Raw genomic sequence first — 13,098 nt, 5'->3', positions numbered from 1 at the left:
TATTTCTGCATTCTCAAACCCATCAACCTAACCTCCTTCTAACAGACCACTCAAGATCTACCATCCTCTTTCACTGAACTCTCTGGGGTGTCTGCTCCATAATGAACAAACTTGCTTTCATCTTAAACCTTTTCTTACCCCACTCGCTCTATTTTATGGCTCTCATTGAGACCTAAGTCTTTTCTGATGAGACTGACCAGTATTGACTACACTTTCATTCACAGCCTAGTTCACTGTTGTGGTGAGAGAGTTCAAAAATTCCTTGCAGTTCATTGATACTTCCAGATTCTTTCTATCCCACCAGCAGTCAGAAACCACTTCTCCTAGGTTCATTCAATGCAAATGTATGGCTCAATCAACCTTCTAGAAACTATCATTTACTGATCCCTAGTACATATTTCTTCCTCCCTCAATGAGTTTAGTGATTGGTTTGCAGTTTTTTCTCTTCATCCTTACTTCTCCTCATACACTAAAGTATTTCAATATATCTATTAATATTTCAACACACATGTTAATACTTTTTGGATTCTCAATCTATTCAGTTCCCATGACCTACTCCTCCATTTCACCCCAGCTACACATTTCCATGTAAATGAACTCCAAAATTCCTTTATCCGATCATAATCTTCTAATATGCCATCTTTCCCTCAGCTTTCCAAACCATTCTTCATCTTCAGTGTGACCTACAATCCCTCCACATCTCAATTCTTTTCTAGCTACCTTCTCTCTTCCTTATCTTGAATGTTACAAAAACTATCCTCTACACTCAGGTCCCTAAACCCCCTATCTTGTTATTGATCTTGCCTTATAAAACTCAACCTTGGATTACATTCACTGTCTGCTACCTTTGCTATTCATATGCTAATGAATGGAGAAAAATTGTGAAACCATTCTGACCCAGTCCATTACAAATCTATGTTACAAATCTAATTTCCACTGGGCTACTAAGGCAATCCTTTTATACTTCCCCAATTCATCTGCTATCCCTTTCAACACAGCAGCTATTCCAAGATTTTTTATCCCTCATCAAGCTTCTTGTGACACCCCTCCCCAATCTAAGATAAGGACTTTGCCTTTTACTTCAGTGAAAAAATTGAGGCTCTCTTCTCCTCATCTCTTATCTCTCAAACTTCTTCCCTCATTATTTCCTCCTTTACCCACCTCACATAAGGAAGGAGTCCTTCTTTCCAAGACAAGTCCTTCATGTACTCTTGATCCTATTCCATCCCATCTTCTCCAGCAGATTGTCCTCATTCCCACTCTCATTAATCTTTCATTTCTTTCTATTCACTGGTTGCTTCCCTGCAACCATCTCTGGTAGCTATCATCCTATATCTCTCTTCTACTCCATGGCTAAACTCCTTGAGAAAATTGTCCACACTTAGTGTCTACTTCTTTTCCTCTCACTCTCTTCTAAACCCTCTGCAATCTCTCTTCTGATCTCAAACTGAAACTGCTCTTCAGTCTTACATCACCAACTGCCTCTTGAAAATCTCATATTGGATGTCCTGTAAACATACTAAACTCAACATATCCAAAACTGAATTAATTATATTTTCTCCAAAATCTTTCCCTCTTCCCAATTTTATGTTTAATATCAAGCATACCAACAATTCTTTCTGTCATCTAACCCTGAAACCTTGATGTAAACCCCAAGTTTTCACCTGTGTTCAGCTCCCATATACTATTGCCAAGTCTTGCTATTTCTGTCTTTACAACATCTCTTGTATCCTTCCTCTTCTCTACACTCACACTGCCACCACCCTATTGCAGGTTCTTCTCGCCTCATGTATGGCCTTTTGGTTGGTATCCTTGCCTCAAGTCTCTCCCCATTCTAATCCATGTCCCATGAGGGCTATCAAAGCGATTTTCTTAAAGTATGGTTCTGGCCCTCCTATTCCCTTCCTCAATAAAAACCAGTGGGTCCCCATTAGCTCCAGAATCAAATATAGACTCCTCTGACATTTAAAGCCCTTCATGACTTGGCCTTTTCCTGCCTAATCTAACTTTATTACTCTTTACTCCCCTCTATGAACTCTATAATCTAGTGACCCTGGCTTTGTTTTTTCCCATATACAGGACTCCATCTCCTGACACTAAGTTTTTGTGGATGTCCCCTATGCCTATAATACCCTCCCTCCTCACCTTTGTTTTCTGGTTTCCCTGGCTTCTTTTCTTACTCAATTCAAATCCCATACTCTGTAGGAGGCTTCTCTTGGTTCACCACCCTCCGCACTTTCCATCCTCCATCGCTGTCCTCTGTCTCTCTAGTGCCTTCTCTCAGAGATTTCTTTCATTTACACTATATTTATCTTGCATATACAATTGTTTTGCATGTTGTTTCTCCCACCTAGAATGTCAGTTCCTTGAGGGAAGGGACTAAGTTTTTACCTTTCTCTCTCCTCAGTGCTTAGCACAGTGCCTGGCACATCATAGTAAGTGCTTAATAAATGCTTGCTGACTGACCAATTGATCCCATTCTTTCCATGTTATCTGTGAACACATTTCTAGCTCAAGTCAACCCAAAGGCCTTAGACTCCTGGACTGGTAGAACTGGAAGGAACCTTAAAGATCATTAAACTCCATCCCCTCATTTTACACATAAAGAAACTGAGGCTCACAGAGGTCAAATTAGTAATTTAATCATAGATAACTAGTTAATGGCAGAGTTAGAACCAAAACCCAGGTCTCCTGAATCCCATCTTCGTGAAGCAACTGTGATATAATGGAGAGAGTAGAGAGAGAGAATATTATACTTGAATCAGAAGAGCTGGATTTGAGTCCCATTCTGCTAGCTATGGGCTAGCTGTGTAACTTTGGGCAACTTATTTCACCCATCTGAGCCCAGTTTCCTTTTTAGAAACCAAAGATTAGATAATCTGTAAGATCCTTTTCCAGCAATAATGATATAAAGTTCTGAGGTTCTTTCTATTATGTAATATCCTGACCCATGGGGTTATGTGTTTAAGGAACTGACAGGCATTTTTGAAGAGTCCATCAATATAGAAGCAGAGCATGGTGGTACACGATTCATTTCCCCAGGTAATTCAACCCTGACCCTGGGATCTATGTCTAGGACAAAAAATTGAAGTCAGGACTCCCTGCCCGGTGGATTCTCTGCCTCTCCACCACCAAAGTTAGTAAAGGTTCTGGTATAGTAGTTATTTGGTGGCCAAAGCGTTTGTAAAACCTGGAGCATAAAGGTTACTTCACTGAATGGCTGTTAGGGAATAGTTCCTCTCAGGGTGGTCTAGTGCCATGAGTGCTGGCCTCGGTGTCTACGGACCTCAGTTCAAATCCTGGCTCTGCCACTAGCTATTGGTGTGACTGATAGCATGTCCCTTAACATCTCTGGGCCTGTTTCCTCATCTGTAAGGTAAGGTGACCTCTGAGGTCCTTTCCAGTTCTGAATCTATGATCCTATGATCAATTCCAACCAATTCTACATTTCAAGCAGGGCACTGAGTATAACAATTTTAATTCCCCTCTTTTGCCAACAAGGGAAACTTTTGCTTAGGTCAAAGTCATGCTGAGGCTTACCCAAGACTTCCCCTGCAGAAAAACTGGTTAGTTCACTATTTCTGGCCAAGGTGAAATTCTCTTTCTGACCTTCATTGACTAGTAACTAATCACTTAGGCACCTTTCTTTGTGTAGAATTGTCAAAGGTGAAATTCTGTAGGAACTTCCAACAGAAGAGATTAGCAAGGATTTAGTGAAATCCAGCCAAGCATCTGCCTACTCCTAAGATCCCAAAAGTGTCTCTTGGGCTTCTCTGTTTGTCATTGAGATTTCTTGAGGCTCTGTCTTTGAGAGGGAGGAAGTGGTTTCATTCACTGCCAGGTGTACTGGGACTACAACAAATGTGTGTATGTGTGTTAGAGGGATGGGGAAGACATGACAAAGAGGAGGGGAAGTTCATTTCTTATTAGTTCTGAAGCAATTTTTTTTTGAAATTATGTGTATGATTTGAGGAATGAGAAAGACTGAATAAAAAGCCACTTACCCTCCTATGCTCATATGTAAACCTGATAGAGTGAGAAGCTAAAAGCCCTCAAAAGCTGATTTAACTTCTGCATGGTTCCTCCAAGCTGATGATATCTTAAGATTAATAGACTAAATGAGAATAGACATCCCCAGCCATCTTTGAGAAAATCTCAGGATATAGAGGTATGGTTTGGAATAGAGACTCACAAGATATCGGTAAGAAGGGATCTTAGCCATAATTCTAGTGGATCATTTATATAGATGAGACTGAGGCTCACAAAAGGAAAGACATGACTTGTCCAAGATCACATGATTAGTTAGTGGCAAAGTTTTGTATTAAAACCCAGGTTTCTTGATTCATAGTCTAGTACTCTTTCCACTCAACTAGGTCAGTCCTGACCTTGGCATTAAATTAATAATGGTAATGGTGAAAGCATAGGAAAATAATCTTTGTATCAAATATGCTGATAAAAGTCTGATGTCCAAGATATACAGGTCGCTGGCACACATTTAAGACTGAGTCATTAGGCAAATGGTCAAAGGATATGAGCGATTTTCAAAAGAAGACATACAAAATAGCAATCACCATATTTTTAAAAAGAGCTAAGTCACTAATAAGAGAAATCCAAATTACAACAATTCTCAGGGTTTACCTCATGATTATTAAGTTGGTAAAATGATAAAATATAAAAGATTTAAATGGTCAGTGTGGGAGGAACTGAGGGAAGATAGGCACACTATCTTGTAGATCTGGTAGAATTGGAAGTTGGTCCAACCATTCTGGGAAATAATTCATAATTAAACAAGAAAAGCCACTAAATCATTTGTATCTTTTGAACTGGTAACCTTTCTGTTGGACATAAATCCCAAGGAGGTCAAACGCAAAAAGAAAGACCCCCGTATAAACTGTACTTTTCTAGAAACAAAATTGATTGGGGGATAGCTAAAAAATTGTGGTATATGAATTAATGGAATGTAATTGCATTGTAAGGAATAATGAATAGGAGGAATTAAGAGGAAAATGGGAAGAAATGTATGAACCGAGGCAGAGCAAAAAAAAAAAAAGCAGAGGTAGGAGAAAAATATATACAACTGTAATAACGGTAATCAAAAATAACACTAAAAGGTAATTGAACTCAGATTAAATGCATTGACCAGTGTTGGTCCCAGAGGGCAGACAAGAAATTTGGTTCCTTCCTCTTAATAGAGAGGCGGGAGACTACCAGGACAGGGTGATGTAGATGCTGTGTTGATTAATTTTGCTGCACTGTTTTTCTCTATTACATGGAGAGGGAGTGTTGTCCATCTCGTAAGAGAATTGCTATAAAAAGCAGAAGATATCAATACAACTTTTGAAAAAAGCATTATTGTTAAAAATGATGTAGGTTTGAATCCCGTTCATGGCGGATACTAATTGTATGATTATGAACAGGTCAGTTTCTGTAAACCTCTGTTTCTGCATTTGTAAAATGGGAATAATAAAACTTGCATCTCCTCACAAGGTTGTTGGGAGGATCAAATGAGCTAACGTATGTAAAGAGCTTTCAAAACTATACAGGGCATGTAAATGTTAGCTGTTATACCACAGGGGTTAGCAGAAAAAGCAAGAGGGAAAGGAGGAGATAAGAAGAGCAGCTATTAAGTTAGTCGTGTGACCTTGGGCAAGACGTTGAACCTCTCTGGGCTCACTTTTCCTCGCCTGTAAAACGAAGGAATTGGAGGAGGTGAACTCTCAGGTGCACTTCCCCGGCTGCCATCCAGTGATTCTGACCAGGGTTTTAAAAAGTACTGACCCCACGAGATCCTCCCCACTTGTCTTCCCAAGGACCCTGCCATTCGTTCAGACTTGTTCACTAGCTTTCCATCTCCACCCTCCTTTAGCCCCCAGAGGCTAAGTTCTGTTAGTGGTGGCTATGGCAGTGGGGCGGCAGGGGGTGGTGGCAGCAGCAGCAGCATCCCCACTGGGCAGAAGCAGCTAAGGCTGCTGCGAGGTGCCCAGGCCCACAGGAAAGCATGTCAGCTCAGCTCGGCTGAGAAGTAGCCAGGTGCAACCTGGTCCCAGGAAAGATCAGCCAGCTTCCTCCTTCCTTTAACACATGCCCGGTCCAGCTCTTTCAGATTTCACAGAGGGGGCCCCCAAATGGGATGTGTCTGTACAGTGTAGACCCTGTGGGTTCTTTTTGCTCCTGCCCTGCTGTGTCTAATCACAGAGGAAGAGAAAGCCATGCTCCCTGTACCTGATTCTGTCCTTCTCTGCCCTCTGGAGCTCCTCGTTTCTCTCCAGGACCTGCAGGATCTGCCTGGCTTCTTCATCATTTAAGAAACTGAAATCAAACCCCTGAGGAACTTCCGTCATTTTCTTCGGTGTGTAGGATTTACATTTAAGTCCCTTGGCACCTCCTGCTACGTCGACATTGTCCAAGGCATTAAAAATACCTTCATGAGCCTGGTCTCATAGCCAATAGTAAGCCCTCTTCCTCTGGGAGTCTGAAACTACACTCCTGTGCCACAACCCACACCTACAGGGCTCATTTTGACAACACCTTAATGACACAATTCTCTCTGTCTGACCAACCAAGACTCAGCAGGGAAGCCCGGGGGTGGAGAGGAAGCCAATCTCTTTGCAAAGGGGCGGGTTCCTACCTGACTTTTCCTTCTTCCCCCTAATTAGGATTGTTAAACAAACATTCTGTACCTTGGTTCTGCCCATAAGGGAGGCTAAGACTTTAAATATTTGCTTCAAACATCGGACATGGAGGTGTTTACCTTGGCCCTGCTAGTTGGTAGAAGAACCTGAGCATGGCTATTAGAGGAATTTTAAAAGGGAATGGAGATCTGTAATTGAAGTCTTTCCTTTCAACAAATGCCTACAAGTCTCCAGGAGAAAGGTAGCACTGCAACATGGAAATATTTTAAATTAAAGGGTTTCTTATTTGGAAGACTGGGATGGGAGAGAGAGAGAGAGAGAGAGAGAGAGAGAGAGAGAGAGAGAGAGATGTCATATAATCTTATAGATTCAGGGGAGCCAAAGTGTGGTGTCTGTATTAGGAATGAATTCTTTGTCATTCCTCCAGGCCTGTCCCAAACAAACCCTTCTGGGGGTTGTCTCACAAGTCAGCTTCAGACTTCCTAAGCCTGGTGACTACCTAACTTGAAAAGTCTCCTTGATAAAAGTAAGAGAGAGACCTATATAGTAGATGCTAGGCAAATGGTCTATTATACTATTAACCTTCACGGTTGTGGAAACCTTAGTAATATTCATTAGATGACAAAGGAAATGACCCCTTTACCACATTCCCCCTGGATGGAGCTGGAAGGAGTATGCTGGGCTATTTTTGACCTCTCTCTTTTCCCTCTTGCTCCTGTTGCTAGGAGTCTCAGGGGAAAACCTGACTGGTTGGGAAAGGTGGTGATGTGGGAAGGCATCATGATGTGGTGGAAAGAACTCTGCACTTGAAGTCACAGGACCTGAGTTCTATTACCTGTCACTTAGTATCAGAGTGATCTTATGCAAATCACTCACTTTTTTGAGGTTAGAGTCCTTGTGGGTAAAATGAGAGGGTTTGGACTAAATTATTTATAAGGTACTTTACAATTCTAAATCTTTAATCCTATTGGGCGGGTGTGTGTATGTATGTATGTGTGTGTGTGTATGTGTGTGTGTGTGTGTGTGTGTGTGTGTGTGTGTGTAAGAGACAAAGACAGAGATAGAGACAGATTTAGAGAGAGACAGAGACAGAGAGACAGAGAAAGAAAGACAATGGAGAGGAGGGGCAGAATAAAGAGTCTTCAACTAATTTTAAACCTAGACTAGTTCACTGCAAGTCTGGAACATGGACCCAAGTTGGAAGAAAGCAAGAGGGAAGGATGGAAGGGGCAAAGGGAGCAACTCCATAAATAACTTGGGAACTAGGAAAAGTGAGTGGAAGTTGCAAAGAAATAGATTTCTGCTCTGAGTAAGAAGAAACTTCCTCGAGACTGGAGCTGTTCCAGGGAATTAATGGGCTCCTGAAGGTCTTTAAGCAGGGATCGGATGACCACTTGTCAGGTATATTATGGGAAAGAATTCTTGTTCATATCAGGGATGATCTCTGATGTCCTCTAAGATCCCTTCCAAATCGGAGATTCTATGATTCTGTGAACTTAAAGGAACCACGTAGGATGAGCCCAGTATTGTAAGCCTAGCTCTCTTGAAATAGAAGCATTTCTGATTTCTCTAGACCCTGTACTCAAAGGTTGGTTTTATGGGCTCATTCAAAAGCTGCCAGTGTCCACATTGAGCCCTGGTGACACCTCCTTGCTCTGCCTCCAGGGCATGGAGAGATCCTTCAGGTTGGCTTCTAATTGTAACAGCTATAGAACTGCAGTAATCTCTAGGAATTTTTTCCCACACTCTCCCAACTCCACCAGTCTGTGGGCCTGATTCTCTACCAGGATACTTACTACTTCATTCCTTATCAACTCACCTAACCCAGAGTCAGGATCTCATCACTCAGCTGCCAGTTTGGAGGCCATACGATCATAGATTTAGAGTTGAAAGGGACCATAGGGTCATTTAGTCCAGTTCTCTCATCTTAGAGATGAGGAAGCTGAAGCTAAAAGAGATTGAGAGATCCTCTTGAGGTCACACAGGTAGGTAGTGCTAGAACTGGGATTTCAACCTGGACCCACTGAATCTAAATCTAATACTCTTTCTACTGCACCACACTGTCATCTTTAACTCAACCTAAAATCCCAATGCACCAATGCAAAATCCTTGGACCATTGTGTTTACTTTTTCAGCTCATGATATATGAAGGGGAGGGGGAGGCGGGTTGGGGAGCGGATTTAGATTAAAAGAGAAAAGACAAGCATAAAGTGTCATCCCTTTCTGATTTGGACAATTTTATTAATTTTAACAAAGGGGCAAAAGGGGATAGTTGTGAAAGAAATATTTAGGAAGCATCTCATAGAGAAAACACACAAAGTGTCTGTTTCCTTGTGTCTAATTTACATATGATAGGGATGAAGTTTTAAGGTTATTACTAGGGAAACCCAAACACCTAGAACTAAGTGAGGACTATAGGGACATTGAATGCCATCCAGTTGTGGTTTGATTGACAAGTATGTGGATTTTGTTTTCTTACCATAAGAAAGAATTGAGTAATTTCTCACAAGAAATCCTACTTTAGAGCGGTAGGGTTGGTCAAGACCAAACCTCCAAGTGGGTCCAAGAAGAGTCCTCAGAGGTGAATCTAAGAAGCAGCCTCAAAGATGGGTCACAGCAAGACCCCTGAGCCTGTACTGCCTTCTGCTACTGGAAAGACCAGATTGGAAGAAAAGCATTGAAGAGTTGATTGGAGGAGAAAGGTTCTCTCAATGCCAGCTGAATCAACCTAGTAAAGCTCTGTAGGCTGAGGGTTCCATTTTACTGAAGGAGCTTAAAAGTGTTTCGGAAGACAAATGGCAAATAGCAGCCAGCAGAGAAGCCACCCCTCCTAGGAGGAAACAGAAGGACCCAGAAGAGGATCAGTCCTGTCTATCAGTGAACAGTTATTCAGACTATTCCTGAAGGTGACAATGGACATAAAGGCCCACAGTCAAGAGTTGTGAATTTTCTGAGGTACCACCTTGTACCTTTTAGATTGGCTGATATGACGGAAAAGGAAAATGATAAATGTTGGAGGGAATGTGGGAAAATTGAGATACTAATGCTCTGTTGGTGGAGTTGTGAACTGATCCAACCATTCTGGAGAGCAATTTGGAGCTGACCAAAGGGCTATAAAACTGTGCATACTCTTTGATCCAGCAATACCACTATTAAGTCTGTCTCTCAAAGAGATGAAAAAAATGGAAAAGAACTTAAATGTACAAAAATATTTGTAGCAACTCTTTTTGTGGTGGCAAAGAATTGGAAATTGAGGGGATGCCCATCATTGGGGAATGGTTGAACAAGTTGTGGTATATGAATGTAATGGAATACTGCTGTGCTATAAGAAATGACGAGCAGGCAAATTTTAGAAAAACCTGAAAAGACTTACATGAAATGATGCAAAGTGAAGTGAGCAGAACCAGGAGAACATTGTACATAGTAATAGCAACATCATATGATGATCAATTATGAATGACTTCGCTATTCCTAGCAATACAATGATCCAAGACAATTCCAAAGGACCCATGAGGAAAAATGCTATTCACATCCAGAGAAAGTATTGATCTGAATGCAGATTGAAGCATGCTAGTTTAACTTTATTTTTTCTTTTTTTTTCGTTTTGCTCTGTTTCCTCTTTCACAACATGACTAATATGTTTTACATGATCGTACATGTATGTACAACATATTAAATTACTTATCTTAGGGAGGGGGGAGGTAAGGGAAGAAGGGAGAAAATTTGGAAAATTTTTAAATGAATGTTAAAATTTATCTTTACATGTAATTAGAAAAAATCAAATACTATTTAAAAAGGAGTTGTGAATTGTGGGCACATGTGTTTCCGACTCATATATCTATCTTTATGTTATGCTTTTTGTAAGTTTGTGCCTATTCTACCCCATGAATCCTATATACACCAACAAGAGAGTGTAGCATATGGGTGGAGTGTTATGATTTAATTATACTTGCTTTGCCTATTTTAAGTAAATGTTTCTGATTAGGAGTTAATGGTGTCATATTGTCCAATTTGTTAAATGGGAAGGAAAGCCGTTTAGCATCAGGAGCTACAGGTCCAAGCAGTAGAAGTGTATTTTACCTATTAGAGTTACACTTACAACTGAATTAGTAGCCACATGGACATTGCCTCTAAGAAACCCAACCTGCTGCAGGGAGTACAAGTTAGCTGAGGGAACTAGCTCTGAGAGAGAATGGGGGGGGGCGGGGCAGCTGTGATGCCTGTGCCCATGCATTACACAAAATAAGTAAAACATTTCAATGTTGTGTCATGTTAAGAGATCTTTTCTGGCAATTGACTTTGAGAGAGGAGTTGTCAAAGCTACTTTTCTGTTCATATTACCTTTTCTCTATGGTGCACTAAGGGTATAGTGGCTAAAGCACTAGGCCTCAAGTGAGGAAGAACTGCGTTCAAATTTGGCCTCAGACACTTACTAGCTGTATGACCCTGGACAAGTCACTTAACCCTATTTGCCTCAGTTTCCTTATCTGTAAAATCTCTGTAGAGTAGAAGCCAGCCATCCCTACCATCTGCCCACCAACTGCCACCCACAGGGCAGGTAAGCCAGCACAGCTGAGACAGCAAGATGCCCTGAGGGAAAGACAGGTGAGCCAAGCCACCACCACTAAATCCCAGATAGACACTGTGCGGGACCCTGAGCCCCAGAGCCCCAGAGATAGCAGCATCTCTCTGCCCCATAAGCCCGGCCTTCGCCTTCATCCTCAAAGCCATCATGTAGATCAGAGGTGTCAAACATGGGACCCCTGTATCCCCAACACTCCCACCTGCAGCCTGAATGATATTTAAGTGTGAACAGGAAATATGTAACAAGATAAAAAGACAATGCAACATAGATAAAATGACATTTTAAAACTAAGTCAATATACTGCCTGCAGGGATCCTTATGTATGGTTTAGTGGCCCTATTTCTATTTGAATTTGACACTATTGATCTAGAATAGGAACCTCTTTGGAGAAGGGATGAGCCATCTCCACTGAGTGCTGACCAGCTGTCTCCTATGGGACAGATAAACCAGTTTGGCTGAAGTAGCAAGCAAAACCCCTACTACCATCTCCACTACATCCTCTTCTCAGACCCAGGCCCAAGAGCCCCAGGAATAGCAGGCCCCCATCCATACTACTGGATTGGTTTCCAACCACCCCTACAGCTACCATCCATGGAAGTAACACTTGTACACATGTGACCTGGCAACATTCTCTGCAGATGCTGCTGGCAGCGACTGAGGGCCTGGAAAAGAAGGTTCTTGCCTCCGAAGTCCTTGGCATTGTCAATTTAACAACCAAAATGCATGTGATTTTATTAATAGGAATGACACTGAAGATGGTTCACCATCTATTTGCCCTCAGGGTCTAAAAACATGGGGCTCTTGCGGCTGAAATCTCCTTTTTGGAAGGTAGGCAGTGGATGGAATACTGGGCCTGGAGTCAGGAACACCTGAATTCAAATCCAGCCTCAGGCACTTACTAGCTGGGTGGTCCTGGGCAAGTCACTTACCCTCTATTTTGCCTCAGTTTCCTCATCTGTAAGATGGGGGTGATAACAGCAACTACTTCGTAGGGTTGTTGTGGGTTTCAAATGAGATAATATTTGTAAAGTGCTTAGCACAGTGCCTGGCATATAGTAGGTGCTGTATAAACGCTTATTCCCTCCCTCCTCCTCTCTTTATGTGTTGTTTCCCCCACTAGAATGTGATGTTCCTGAGAATAGGGGCTGTGCTGCTTTTCTACTTGTGTCCACGGAGCTTAACGCAGTGTGTTATATAGAGCAAGTGCTTTATTAATGCTTTTTCATCATCATTATTAGAATTACTATTACCATCCTTACTTTACCTTGTTGGATTCCACTGCTTCCCATCAACACAGGAGTATACACAGAGGCCAATACATGTAACTTGTATCTATTGTGTAAAGTAACCTCTCTTAACTTTCCTTCTGAAATGTTCTAGGATTAATCAGTTAATTAGGATCGAAGAATTTAGAACTAGAAGGGAACTAGGAGGTGATTTAGTCCAAGCCCCTCATTTTAGAAATGAAGACATTTAAAGCCCACAGAGATTAAATTCAGTGCCTTGTCTGTTGTCTCTCATGTAAGGTATGTTACGCTTCAGATCTAGGATTTGAACCCAGGACCTTTGATTAGAAATTCAGAGTTATTTCCATTACTCCACATTGCCAAATTTAAAAAAAAATGTTGAAGCATGATAGATTTAAAGCTGAACAGACTTAGAGATTATATCCAGTCCTCCCCACACACAGATGAGGAAACTGAGACTCAGTGAGATTGCGAGCCCTTGAATGCTTACATGTATTTCATTAGTACACTATGTGGAAAAATGCACTTGTCGACCAAGAATATGGGTGTTTCTGTGTGTAATTAACTCTTGTGTAAGGCTCTGACTGTACTGTACTAAACATATTTACCTAGTGACAGGAGAAGGACAGAAAAG

This window comes from Trichosurus vulpecula, chromosome 2, assembly GCF_011100635.1.
Source record: "Trichosurus vulpecula isolate mTriVul1 chromosome 2, mTriVul1.pri, whole genome shotgun sequence".
NCBI classification, from domain to species: Eukaryota; Metazoa; Chordata; class Mammalia; order Diprotodontia; family Phalangeridae; genus Trichosurus; species Trichosurus vulpecula.
This window is presented reverse-complemented; position numbering follows the sequence as displayed.